The sequence below is a fragment of the Columba livia genome, chromosome 2, assembly GCF_036013475.1.
Source record: "Columba livia isolate bColLiv1 breed racing homer chromosome 2, bColLiv1.pat.W.v2, whole genome shotgun sequence".
NCBI lineage: Eukaryota > Metazoa > Chordata > Aves > Columbiformes > Columbidae > Columba > Columba livia.
This window is the reverse complement of record NC_088603.1, coordinates 77272698-77286678: the sequence shown is the minus strand read 5'-3', so window position 1 is coordinate 77286678 and position 13981 is coordinate 77272698.

Below are 13981 nucleotides of genomic sequence, written 5' to 3'. Positions count from 1 at the left end.
CCTCTCCAGCAGTTCCCTGTCATTCTTGAACTGAGGGGCCCAGAACTGGACACAATATTCCAGATGTGGTCTCACCAGGGTGGAGTAGAGGGGAAGGAGGACCTCTCTCGATCTACTAGACACCCCCCTTCTAATACACCCCAGGATGCCATTGGCCTTCCTGGCCACAAGGGCACAGTGCTGGCTCATGGTCATCCTGTTGTCCACCAGGACCCCCAGGTCCCTTTCCCCTACACTGCTCTCTAATATGTAACTTTCCAACCTATGCTGGAACCTGGGGTTGTTCCTGCCCAGATGCAGGACTCTACACTTTCCCTTGTTAAATTTCATTAGGTTATTCCCCGCCCAACTCTCCAGCCTGTCCAGGTCCCGCTGGATGGCAGCACAGCCTTCTGGTGTGTCAGCCACACCTCCCAGCTTGGTGTCATCAGCAAACTTGCTGATAGTACACTCTATTCCCTCATCTAAATTGTTAATGAATATATTGAATAATACTGGCCCCAGTACTGACCCCTGAGGCACTCCACTAGATACTGGCCTCCAGCTAGACTCCGCACCATTGACTACCACTCTCTGGCTTCTCTCCTTAAGCCAGTTTGCAACTCACCTTACTACTCTATTGTCTAGACCACACCTCCTCAGCTTAGCTGTGAGGATGCTGTGGGAGACTGTGTCAAAGGCTTTACTGAAGTCAAGGTAGACCACATCCACCGCTCTGCCATCATCCATCCACCTTGTTACATTCTCGTAAAAGGCTATGAGGTTGGTCAAGCATGACTTACCCTTGGTAAAGCCTCAATATTTCAAAAAGAACTTAAAGACCTGTCTTTAGAAGTTGTGCAACCTTCTTTTTTTTATCATGAGAAAATTTGGCAGGATAAGACTTCCACCCTTCTGAAAGAGAACAAAGACATCCCTCTGCCTGTTCTGTTCCTGGAGGTGAAGCTTAGAGAAGTATCACTATACTCTGAAGACCTTTTCTTTGATAATTTTCCCCTGAGGTAAAAATTTTGCTGATGAGCATCTAAAGCACAACACTTGTCCTTCTCAAAAGATTGAGAACAGCTGGCTCAGCTGTTTCTGACCAAGTTATAGAGATGTAGAGCCAGAAAGCTGTAAAGTTGAGTAAGAGGTTCTAAAATCTAGATGAGTCTCTTAACCGGGTGGTTTAAAAAAAATGTTGGTGAAGAGAACAGGAAAGGAGAAGTTTTAAAAAGTTACAGTGGTCACCATAGTCAGCAAATACAGCTCTAGATTTACTAGTAGCAAACTCTGGGTGCTTTTCATAGCAAATGGCAATCGTCTCTGTGGCAACGATGAGATTTCCAAAATGACGTGATTTGTCTGCATGAAGGCTTGAAATTCACTGTAACACATAAAAGCCCTCCCATATCACTTATGCTTTTAAAGCATATTTCTGTTCTGAAACAGTAAATAACACAATGAAATATTCAATATTAACTGGCAAGGAAGGAAGGGAACCACCATACTATTTTACTAGTGAATATACAGCATAAGCAATTCTCACAAATAGAATGGGAAAAGCAAGTGTGTATTTAGGCCGCTTGGAATCTGACGCAGAGACAGTAACAAGTGTGCTACAGTCTTGTCTTCTGACACTGAAGGAAAAGGAGAAGGGAGAAGTTAGTTGCTCTACTCCTGCTACAGATCACTCCAGCTTTAAATGGGTTAAAAGAATTTCATTCTTTGGGTGGGGAATTCATTCAATTACTTTACTGTTTTCTAGAACCTGGAAGCCTTTTTTTTTTTTCCTCCTCTCCTTCTGTCTGTGTCTGCATGAGACTATCCAAATTCCTTCCATGAGCCTATTAGGAACAGCCAACAGCCTCTACAGAATTGCCATCTCTGGCACTGTTATAAATCTCTGAAGCTCCTTTCATTTATCTTAGGCAGAGTAAAATAAACTGCAGTAACTGCGTTTTTTCCTGTGTTTTCAACAGTCATCTGAACACTCTAGACAATTTGGAACCCAGAGGTCTAACACTGTGGTTGAATTTGTAAAAGGGTTTGACAACGTTTCTACCTTTTAATTGTAATTCTTCTACCAGTTAAAATGTAGGCAATAAATTCACACATCAGAATACAAAATGATTATTTATTTGTGTCAGGAAGGAATTTGTATATGCCATTTACAACATTTATACAATCTGCTACATTAGTTGTTCAGCATTTGGAAGTGGTCATTTTTCATAGAAACAATTCAAAATAATATAATGGGATTGGACATCAGTTCTGTGGTGATTCACTGCAGTTTAAATATGAAAATGGCCAAAATAATTGGGATAAAGGTTCACTAACACTGATTACAGATAAAAACCTAAGGAAGAGAAGAACTGTATATGGCATTTGATTTCCTATCCTCCAACTTATCTCCATTCACATTGTAATATCTATGAATTTAATGACCCTCAGTGGATGTCTCTAACATAAAGTTGTCCAGTCTCTCCCAGAACCCAGCATAAGCTAAAATTCTAACATCCACAGGCATCAACAAATTTCAGCATCAACAAATATCACAAGCCTACTGTTCATTCCTGAAAAAAAAATCTTTTTATTTATTTTGGACATAGCTCCTAGCAGTCTTTTTATGTCCTCCAGTATTTAAAAAACGAACAAAAACTATCAAAAGTCTATATGCCTGTCCATGCCACTCATGGTTACAGACTGCTATCATAACTCCCTCAGGCATCTTTGTTTCAGAAATGAACAGTAGACCTGCCTCCTACTTCTCTCAGGTGAAGAGTGATTCCTCATATAAAAATAATTATTAACTTGACAATCGTTATTGTCTGCACTTAAACCTTCTACAGTTTTACTATGTGCTTGTGAGAGAAAGGGAGGGGAAACGAGTGCCAAAAACTCGAACTGTATAATTTAATTGGTATATGAGTAGAAAATAGACGTACACAGTAGCATGGTCTCTATTTCCTTTCCCACTGATTTTTAATACTGATTTTTATTTTTTTTAATTTTTTTTTTCTTTTGACCACTCAGTGGTATCACACTTCCCTATAAATTTATTGTGACTTCGAGGTCTCATGTCTTAATGGAAATGGTCACCTCAGTACCTACCATTTTGTATGCAAGTTAGAATTGTTTATACCCTCAAACACACCATGTTACATTCATTTGTACTGACTTTCACTGGACAGATTACTGCCCTGTCACACAGACACAAAGAAGTTCTGGTGGTTTTTGCAAGTGATCTTCACCTCTACTGACGTAAATAGATTTGCTTTAGCGGCAAAGTTTGCAAATCCCTGCATGAACTTTACCTCTTAAACTTTCTATGCTCAGTTTTGTTACATGCTTCTGTGAGCAACTTTATTGAAAACCTTTAAGTTCAACTAAACAAGATCACTTGTTCTTTCTCATCCCCAGAAAATGGAAAGTTTTTTAAGCTTTACAAAAACAGATCAGTTCTCTGTAAGCAGATCACATTTATCTGAATGCCACTAGTTCTGTCATTTACTATAGTTTTACTAACATGCCCAGTAAAAATATTCAGTGTTCCACATGTCTTCCCTGAAGTTTTTCTACAAAAGTGACATTATTTTGCCACTCTCCACTTGTGTTAAAGAATTTTTGAGGAGATGACACAGCTTTGACTCAGCTTGGAAGCCTTGAAAAAATATGATTCAGCCCTGATTCAGCAAGCATTCTTTCTGTTTGAACCACAAACTCTTCCACAACTTCCATGTCAGACAGATGCCCTGACAAGTTGCCCACCAAAAAAATTCAGGCTTGGGAATCTTTTCAGTTTCTTTGTGAATGCTAAAGCAAGGGTTTCTTTTGCTTCTGTGTAGTACTCTTATCTCCTCTGAGGTTTATTTCTTATTTTAACCTGAATTGTCTAGAAGTACTTGGGACTGCTGGAAGGCTTACTGCTACTGCCTGTTTAACAAAGATTCATTAACAATATTTTTCCTTTAGTTATCTGCTCTTCAAACTCTTTTCAGCTTCTTTTAATGCATTTCTTTTACACTCAATCTGGCAGCTTTTGTCATCCTTTTGTTTCTTTTTTCATTTTTTCATTGGACTTGTTCTCAGTTTTCTGAAGGAGCATTTATTGTATGTAATGGAATCTCTTTTCTTTCAATTTCCTTCTTCCTTCTCTGAAAACTTTATGTACAGGCAGTGTTGTTTGCCCTGTGTTTCCAATATGACATTCTACAGTAGTCTCCATAATGCCAGTAAGGGTCTAATTTTCTCATCTGCTTCTTATCAAGCTCTCTGATTCTTATGTAGTCTCCCTTGTAGCCTATTAAATACCAAGGCAGTATTGGCATCCTAGGTGTGTAATCAGTCATACAGATCATATACCACATTTTTTCTATTTAGGCTTGTAATTTAATTTCTTACAGGGTATGATTTACTCATTTAGATAAGTAGTTCATTAGTATTTCATGATTTTAAGGTCTCTTGTTGCCTAATTAGTAGTCTTCCATCACCACTATGGCCAATATCATCATCCTGATGTTCCAGTGTCACACGACCTGACAGTATTTCACCAATTTTCCAATATATCTACTATGTCAATGTCTTCATTTGGGAATAAAGATTCAAACTTCCCCACCTAATTATTTAAAAATCTAGTGTTTGTGAAGAAGCATGCACATTATTTCATTGTTTGTCCTTTTGCAAACCATGTAAATAGGACTGTCTTCTATTTATCTCATCATTGTTGTTCTCTGACACATATTTTACTTTAGCATACCAAATTTCCATGTCTTCATCAATAAGAATAACACCATCTGGAGACATGTAGTCTTCTGTATTTGCTTGTTGTTCCCCAGTCTTCATGTAGTATAAGTATATGGAAGATGGTGAAAAGGTATTTGTAAAACATTCTCTTCACACGTATGTAAATAAACTAAAATAGAAAAGAATACAGAATGCCTTCGGTGTTTAAGAAAATAAGGAAAATCAGAACTATCTCTGAAGACTCTATTTTAGTTTTCATGTATTTCCAAAAACATTAGAAGTGTCTGTGTATGTGCATATATGTGTATCAGTATTTTGATAGTTTTGCAGTCTTTACTCTTTCCATAAAGCATCACACAGAGATTATTTGGTAGTGATAGATCAAAATAAGAAAATTAATTTTCTAGTGTCTTAAATTGCCTTAAGGTGCTCTAGTACCTTAAAGGTTAAATCCTGCAAATACTAATATTTCTGCTCTCCTGTGTTCTACTTATGTGTACTCAAGCCAATGCTACAGAAAACTTAATAATTAATTGCTCTAGCCCTTTTCCTACAATAAAAGAATTAATGGTGTTGGAAATACTTTTAGTGGAAAAAGGCCTAATTTGCTTTCTGAAATCTGTAACACGACTGACTTGTCCTAATTAAATAAAAACAATAAAGGAAGAAGTTATGAGATCTTTTTCTAAATCATATTGCCTCATTTTAAATGGCAAGTGACTTGACTGAAGGCCTTGAACCATTGTTATATTAACAGTTTATAATACTATATCAGTATAGGTCACACTGGAATGCTGCCAGTTATCTGCCACTTAAGCAATTTTAAGAAATGTTCATGCATTTATAGTGGAAATTTCATATAGGTCATCAAACTAGAGGTTGCTTTTTAATAAAATGCCTGTCTTTATTAAAAGCATGTTAAAATGAGTGAGGGTAAAAGATGATGATCACTGAGCAATTATGTTGATTTAAGAGTGCCTGACAAGGATCTAGAGAAAAAAAAATCAACATCTTAGTATGGTATTGCATATATATCATAACATATTAAAATACATACCAAAATGCATTTAGAAAACAACAACAATATATACTGAAAGAAACAGTAACAGTTCATATCAGTTCATATTTTTAACTAATTTCCATAAGAAAGGAACAAAACCATGTTACAATATGTTGAGTGATGCTGTGTTACTGTTAAATATCTTGCTAGAACACGTTACCATGTTACAATATGTTGAGTGATGCTATGTTACTGTTAAATATCTTGCTACAACACGTGATTTTTGTAAATGAACTTACTACAACTGCAAAGGCCATTATTCTACTGCATAATGGAACAAAATGAATTGGTAAAATACTATTACAGTAGTTGTAAATGGTACTAATGTCAGTACTATGCTGCTAATTATGTCCAAATAGTAATGATTATTTTACCTGTGCAATGGGGGTTAAATCATTAGCTATGAAAAACAAGATATGAAATTATGAAGTGAAGAAATAGCCCATATTTAGTCGTATTCTAAAATTGCCTTGGTTTTTGGAACATGTTGTACAATAGCACAATGATGGATTCTTTTTCTGCTGAACCACTAACTACATCGCTGATCTGGCAGATACCAAGCAAGAGAGGTAATGCAAAGTAATTGCAGCAGAATTACTTTGTAATATTCTAATATTGATTTTAAGCCTTTACATACAGAACAAATATATATCATGCATTAAATGGTTTCAAATTTCTGAGCACAGGCACAATTGTGTCATTAATAGAACATTTTAGCACTGCCTTGTCCAATTTGAATTTAAAATGTTCACTAAATATTTTGTATTTGCTTGTAAAGAAAAACAGACTTCCAGATTTTAGGTTCTGTGTTGGCTGTAGCTGAGGAGATCAATGTAAGAGGTGAATTTACTTGTCTGTTTTATATTGCTGTGTAACTTATCTGAGACATTATGCATTTAAGAAACAGATAAGTACACTACTTATTTTAAGTACATTATCATTATTATTAAGTGCACTTTCTTTGTAAGTGGGTAGCATTCTGAAGTGAGTATTAAGCATCTGGTTATGAAATAATATATTCATGGGCTTCTGATTAATTATATCTGAAAATGTTGTTCTCATTGCTAGCATAGGATTAAACCATGCAAACAAAGTGATATGGTTATATATACCCACATGATTAGTTTCATTTCCCCAATTCTGCAGATTTTTGCCCATTCCTTTAACGAATGAAGGGACTCCAAGGAGCAAGTCTGTGGGTAAGTCTGCCTTAGAAAATCTTGGGTCAAAATATAAATGTTATTAAGGCATTATATAAAAGTGCTAAACTTGATTTACTATAAAAAAGATAGAACATAATTAATATTTATTGAAATTATTCTACAAGTAAAGAAATTTTCCATCCATTACAGGCTCATGTAACACAAAATCCTGTTATGGACTGAAAAAAAAAAAAAAAGATTTCCCCAGAATCCTTGAATGAAACGAATATTACTTAGGGATTTAAATTCTCCTCCTTGCAGGCAGTTCGTCCAAGACCTTCTGGTAATATTCTTTAGAGGATTATAAAAATTTACCCAATCACAGTACACAGGTGCTGCCTAACCAAATGCTCAGATTAAAAACTTCAGTCTGTTCTTACCATGACTCTGCTAGAATATTAATGTAACTTCATCTTTTCATTTGCATAGGCTAATCAGAGGAAGAGTTGTTACTGCAGTTTTTGTTTGCCCAGCTCAGGCAAGCCTGCATGATATTCAGTTTATTAAGGGGTTATTAGTGAATTTGCCTCTGGTATTTATGAATAGCCTTCTATGCTCTCACATGCATTCCACTACTAATGCCATCTATGAATCATTATTAACTAGCTTAAATTGCATGGAAAGCTTTTGCATATGCTTTGCATTTGTGTGTGTTTCATCTCTATTTTTTTTTTCATAAAAATAAAATATTCCACTGGTCTTCAGAAAAAAAAAAAAAAAAAACAGAAAACAAAACAAAACAAAACAAACAAACAAAAAACCCACAAAAAAATAGTATAATAATTTTACTCAAGAATTTCCAAGGTCTATGACACAATAATCCCACGTGAGAAACTGCTGAAATCTTAGCATTTAGTAACATAGTATATAATTCAATATATCATGTCTAATCCTTTGATGAAGGAGAAGATCAGTAGATTTCAAAGCAAGGACAGGTTTTTGCTTTTCTTTTCCTATAGTTAACTGAGAAGATGATTCTGTACAAATTTTCGCTGTCACTACCAATCACTACAGTTTTGCAGACCTTTCTTTTGTCTCTCTCTCATTTCATAGGTATTAAGTTATCTAATAGATTGCTTGCTTTCACAGAGAAATTGTTAGGATGCACTGAAAAAGGTATTTTTTTAAACCAACAGTATAATAAATCAGCATGACTGAGTGGTTTTACTTACAGTATTCATTGGTTCAGCATGAAACACAACAACTCACTTAAATTGTATTCATTGAAGAGTCTGCACATTAAATTTAAAGTGAGAACAGAAAGCCCTCAATAGAAGCCAAATAGCCCTAGGGGAGAGTAACTATTTATTGAAATTAGTCAGTTTATCTATCTTACAAATATCAACACTCCAGAAGAATTCAGTGTGCCTATCAAACAAAATTATATAAAGCAAAACAATTCCAGTCTTACATATTTTATTTATTGGACACTGATATCTTGTTTTGGGAAAAAAAAAAAAAAAAATAAATAAATACACATTTGTAGTTCTTCCCTTCTTTGCTCTCCCCTGCCATACTCTCCAACTGCATTCAAACACAGCATTTTTTACTTAAAGAACATACATTCCTCCCTCTCTGTTGCCTCCTCTTTAGAATTCTAGTAGATAGATTTCATTCTTACAATCAGTAATGAATGCTGATCAACATATATACTTTTCAGACAGTCACAGACTAGTCACTGGTTGAGTCTGCTCAACTGGTATGTGTTTCCTGTCAGTAAATTACTTGAAAAGAGTGATGTTGACCTGTTATTTTATTACGACTTGTCCCTAAAGCATGGACATTCCATAAGGATGCAGAACTTTGAATTATCTGATAAACAGGTTACTGTAAAGTCTCGATTTTTAATGGAAAAAATACATAATTTGAATTAGTGGAAATAAAACTTGTGTACATTAATAGAAATGGAAAGCATTATTTTTTCTTATTATGTTTAAAAATATTTTAACTGTCAATTTTTCACCTGTTGAACAATATCAGTCAGAAAATTATAGTTAATTTTTTCTGTATAAAGGCCTTGTTGCCTAAATTCAAGCATATACAAAGCACTTTGCTAACAGGATTATATATGTGTTTTATTGGTTTGGCAAGACATTTCTTGAGAGTAGAATTTGAATTCAAATGAAATAGAGTTAATTTTGTGTCAGAATGATGCACAAAATCTGCAATATACTAAAAAAAAAAACTTTATCTAATATATTTTGTATGCCAGTATAGGAAATTGTAACAAGGATATTTTATAGTCTCTAAGAGAATGGTAGAACTCAGAGGTTGAAAGAACTGCAGGAAACAATAAGTTTAAGATTTCACTTTTACTGATGTACATTGGAGGTAACTTAACAGAACTTAAAACTACTAACTGGAAAATCAGAATTTAGTAAGACTATAGAAGAAACTTTCAAAGAAAACTGGAAAAAATAAGAGCTTTCCTTACCCCATTTTTGTGTTGCTAGTAGATAGGTCTAGCTACTTCCTGAGAAAAATCAGTACTTATCAATGCAAATGTTTTCAAACATCAGTGATTCAGGACCTTGGAAATAGTTTGGATGATCTTCCCTTTGAGTACAGAATTTTTAACATTTGTGCCTGTTACTCTTTACTTGGATTGTAAAATGAAATTAAATTCTTAACCAGTATCTGATTTACCAAGTCTGAAAAGGCACTGAAAACTACCTCTTGTGGGCCTTTCAAAACCGAAGGTATCCATCTCCAGCTGTCCCCAACTTCCTTCACACTATTGTTTCTCACTCTCAATAATTGTATCATCTTAACCTCAGCCTGAGTAAAGGAAAGGATAAGCAGGTTTTCTGAAAACACTTTTAGAAAAAAAAAGACCGCAAATTGATACCTATTGGTTATAGGAATACATCTTTGTTAGAACCCACTGAATTACGTTATTATGTGGCTGAAAATGTGTTCCTCTAAGGGAATCTAGATATCTGTAGTAATGTGAACACAGACATGTATGAATACTGTATGAGAAAGTAAACTCACTACTCTTTTGAGAGGCCTAAATGTTTGCACAGAATCATACCTAATGCCCACATATGTGATTTGATAGTATCACCATTTAGCTCTTCTATACTGTGAGGAATCATGTACATTGCTTCTCCAGGGGAAAAAAAGTCTTTTGTGATTTAATCACAGCATACTTCATTGTCCTGCATGTTCACAGAAATTCTAAGTAAAAGGAACATCCTTAAAGAAGTTCCATTTATGCCCTTGCTCCCAAGACCACAAATCCCCTGCCCTTTTATGTTGCCTAGGCATCTTCAACATTCATATAATTCTCATGACACTACTCTTATCCTCCATTGTATTGTTTTCACCAGTTCTTAAAAAATCTTTTCTGTCTCATCTGTTTTCTGACTTACTGTGATGCTTCAATAAACATTCCCATACCATATCACTTCATGTGCAGCAGAAACAAGTGTTGCTTCTTTCTTCCTCCTGTGTAAGAAGAAAGGTGACAGCCTCAGCACTTATCTCAAGTAATAAAAAATAGTGGTGTTTTTAAAGTCTAGGTAAACATAACCTCATGTCAGGTACAGTCTGGGCAATTCCTACATCTTTTAAGCACCAAACGTGAAGCAATCTTTCTTCATATTTCTCTTCTTTGCCTAGCACAACACAAAAACATGCATACTATATTTTGATCCTTTATGATAGTGCAAATACTTCACTATAATGGGTTGTATAGGGTCTGGCTGAGAGTTTATTTTCCCCATAGCAGCCCTGATAGTGTCGGGCTTTGTACTGGTACCTAGAAAGCTGTTGATAACACACCAGTATTTTGGTTACTGTTGAGCAGTGTTCATACAGCATCAAGGCTGTCTCCCCAACATTCTTCCTCCCTTATCCCAAAGACCAGCAGGCTGGGGGCGGGCAAGATCTTGGCAGGGGACATGGCCAGGACAGCTGACCCAAACTGACCAAAGGGATATTCCACACCATATGACATCATGCTTAGCAGTGAAAGCTAAGAGAAAGGAGGAGAAGGGAAGGAATTTGTCATAACCACGTTTGTCTTCCAGAGCAACTGTTACACATACTGAAGCCCTGTTTCCCAGAAAGTGGCTGGACATGGCCTGCTGATGGGAAGTAGAGAATAATTCTTTTGTTTTCCTTTGCTTCAGCACATGGCCTTTGCTTTTGCTTTGTTAAACTGCCTTTATCTTGATCCACAAGTTTTTCTCCATGTTATATTCTACCCACAATGTACAGCTGAGAAGGGGAGTGATAGAGCAGCTTGGTGGGCACCTGGCATCCAACTAAGGTCAACCCACCACAGTTCTTCTTTGGTGCCCAACATGGGGCTCGAGACAATAGCAGTTTTGTATTCAGTGTGCTCCTGTGTGTGCCACAGAGATTGTTGGCTGCACTGCTTATCTCTTTGTTTTTCTGAGTTTGGATACAAGTTAATACTAATAATAGCTATGTGCTTTGATCTGGCATTGTTGGCCTTACTGTGCTGGGGTAGCTATCTTGTGCAGTGAATGAGGTAACGCATCTCCCTCTTCCTACCTGGGACTGATGTGGATGGTTTTATTATGCAGGTTTCTGAGGTCTGTATTCAGCCTTACATGAATTGTTTAATACTACTAATTAACACTATTAGCATATTATAGGGTTTCTGCAATCGACTGTCACCCTGGTGAAAGAGAAGACAACTTGGGTTAAGCAATACTGGAATATGCCCTGAGGTAGCCAGTCCCTGGGTGGCAGGGTGTGTAGAAGAATTTGGACAGGTTTCTAGGTTGTTATTACCTCCTATAACCTGTGACTTTGCACCTCAACAAGCAAGCAACCCTGGCAAACTGATGTGCCACCTAATAGACGAGTGCCTTGCCTACCTCAATGAAAACGAGCAGCTTCTAGCATTGTACTGGGCCATGTGCTGTACCTATTGATTCACAGTTTAATGCTGTTAGGGTTGAGGCAGGGACCCAAACAGCATCAACTACAGTAGTTGCCCCAGATGTGAAAAATAATCAGTGGATAAGGGAAACAATGGGCTCATATTGTCAGTTAGTAAGGGAGAAGGAAGGAGAGGAAAGTTCTGATCAAGAAGCTGGTTCTTTGACAAAGCAATTGGAGGAAGGAGTGAGAAAATTCAGACAAAAAGTGGAAACCCCTCAGTCCCTGACCTTATCAGAACTTCAAAATGTGCGGAAAGAATACAGTCTCCAGCCAAGCGAGTGGATTGCTGCCTGACTGCTTTGATGCTGGGAAAACAGGGCTGATAGTCATAAATTGGAAGGTAAGGAGGACCAACAACTGTGATCCCTTGCTAGAAACTGAGGAACTGAGAGAGGAATTGGAAAAGGGGCAACAATTTGCAGTCTCTGGAGATGGCTCCTCTCAAGTGGGATGGCAAGATATCCATTCAATAAAGATCTTGTGAACTCCTCAGGAAAGTTGACTACCATGGATTAAATAATCCAGTAACTGAATTAGTGGTGCTAGAAGTCATCTACAGTGATCTAGACAATTATGATGTCTCCAGAGATTCAGAGGATGTCCTGTACACACAGGTCATGTGAAAGAAGGTGATCCAAAGTGCCCCAGTGTCATGTTCTAACAGGTTAGCAGTGATGTATTACCCAGATATGGATACACCACCTGTGGAGACAGTATCCCCTTGGCTCCAAAACTTGGAGGAAAATCATTGTACCTCCTTGTCCCTATTGGCCAGCACCTTAGCTGTTAGGGTTGCACCAAGAAATCAGTGCTGTCCTGCCCCAGTCAGAGGGAAAAGGGAGCCCCAGATGCATACCACATGACACACCCCGATTCTTCCTGCATGACTGGAGGAGCGCATGAGGAAGTGGGATGGTGGACCGGCCTTTAAGGTGGAAGCCTGTGTATGCAAACTGAGAGGGAAGACAGCTGTTAAGAAGGAACCACCAAAGAAAACTGTCAGCTTAGTTGGTGTGGGCAATGTTTACAAGTTGTACCTGGAGAGGTTTCATCTCAATAAAAGAAATAAATTTTTTGCAGTGGGAACTATCAGCCACTGGAACAACCTCTTCAAGAATGTGGTAGATTCTCCATCACTGGAGGTTTTCAAGATGCAGTTGGACAGGGTGCTCAATAATCTCACCTAGGCTCACCGTTTCTTGTAAAAGGTTGGACCAGATGATCTTTTGAGGTTCCTTCCAACCCAGGCTGTACTATGATTCTATCTATAGAGTACATAATAAATATATATATATAATATATAATAAAATCCTTGGTATTTTTTTAAAAAAAAATTCTTATTCTAGAGTAACTGTTTCAAAGGAATATTTAGAAGAACAGTTAGTAAAATCAACTTCATGCACACCATAAAATTCTGATATAACAAACCCTATTCTTATAGCTGGTGAAGGAACAACATGGCTTAACTGACCGTTCTTTGCAAATGCATAAACATGAACACTAATATACTCATCAAAATCAAGAGGTGCTGAGAATAAATAAACTTTGGGAAACCCTCCTGTCTACCTGCTTATGAGGGAGTGGTTACTAAAGAAATGGGCATTACCTTCCCTATTGTAGGACATCATTCAGCCTCTTTTTCATTAGGCCAAAGAGTGATGTAGTATGGAAAAGAATAAACTGTATCCCAAGAAAAGAGTAAGAAGTTAGTAGAAAGAAGGTCATATTTTGGGTTAGTACTGAAGGAGAAAACTAAGTCCTGTGTTACCAAACACATATGAAATTAATAGTACATACATCCAATCATATGTGAATGTGAGCTTAGACAAGTATCAGTTCCCAAATGTTAAACAGTTGAAGATGCAAGCATTAACAATATTCATCAAAAAGCATGCTCACTAGAACACTTTAGTTTAGCTTTGGTGAGTCTGTATTAGGTTTCCCTTTGCTGGTATCTTTGCCAGTTTCCCAGATAAATGGAATCTGAAATAACAGCAGATTTTGTGAACAGTGTTATAATTTATAAAACCTTCATTCTCTATCAAACCTGAAGTTATTTATTAAATTTAGAAAA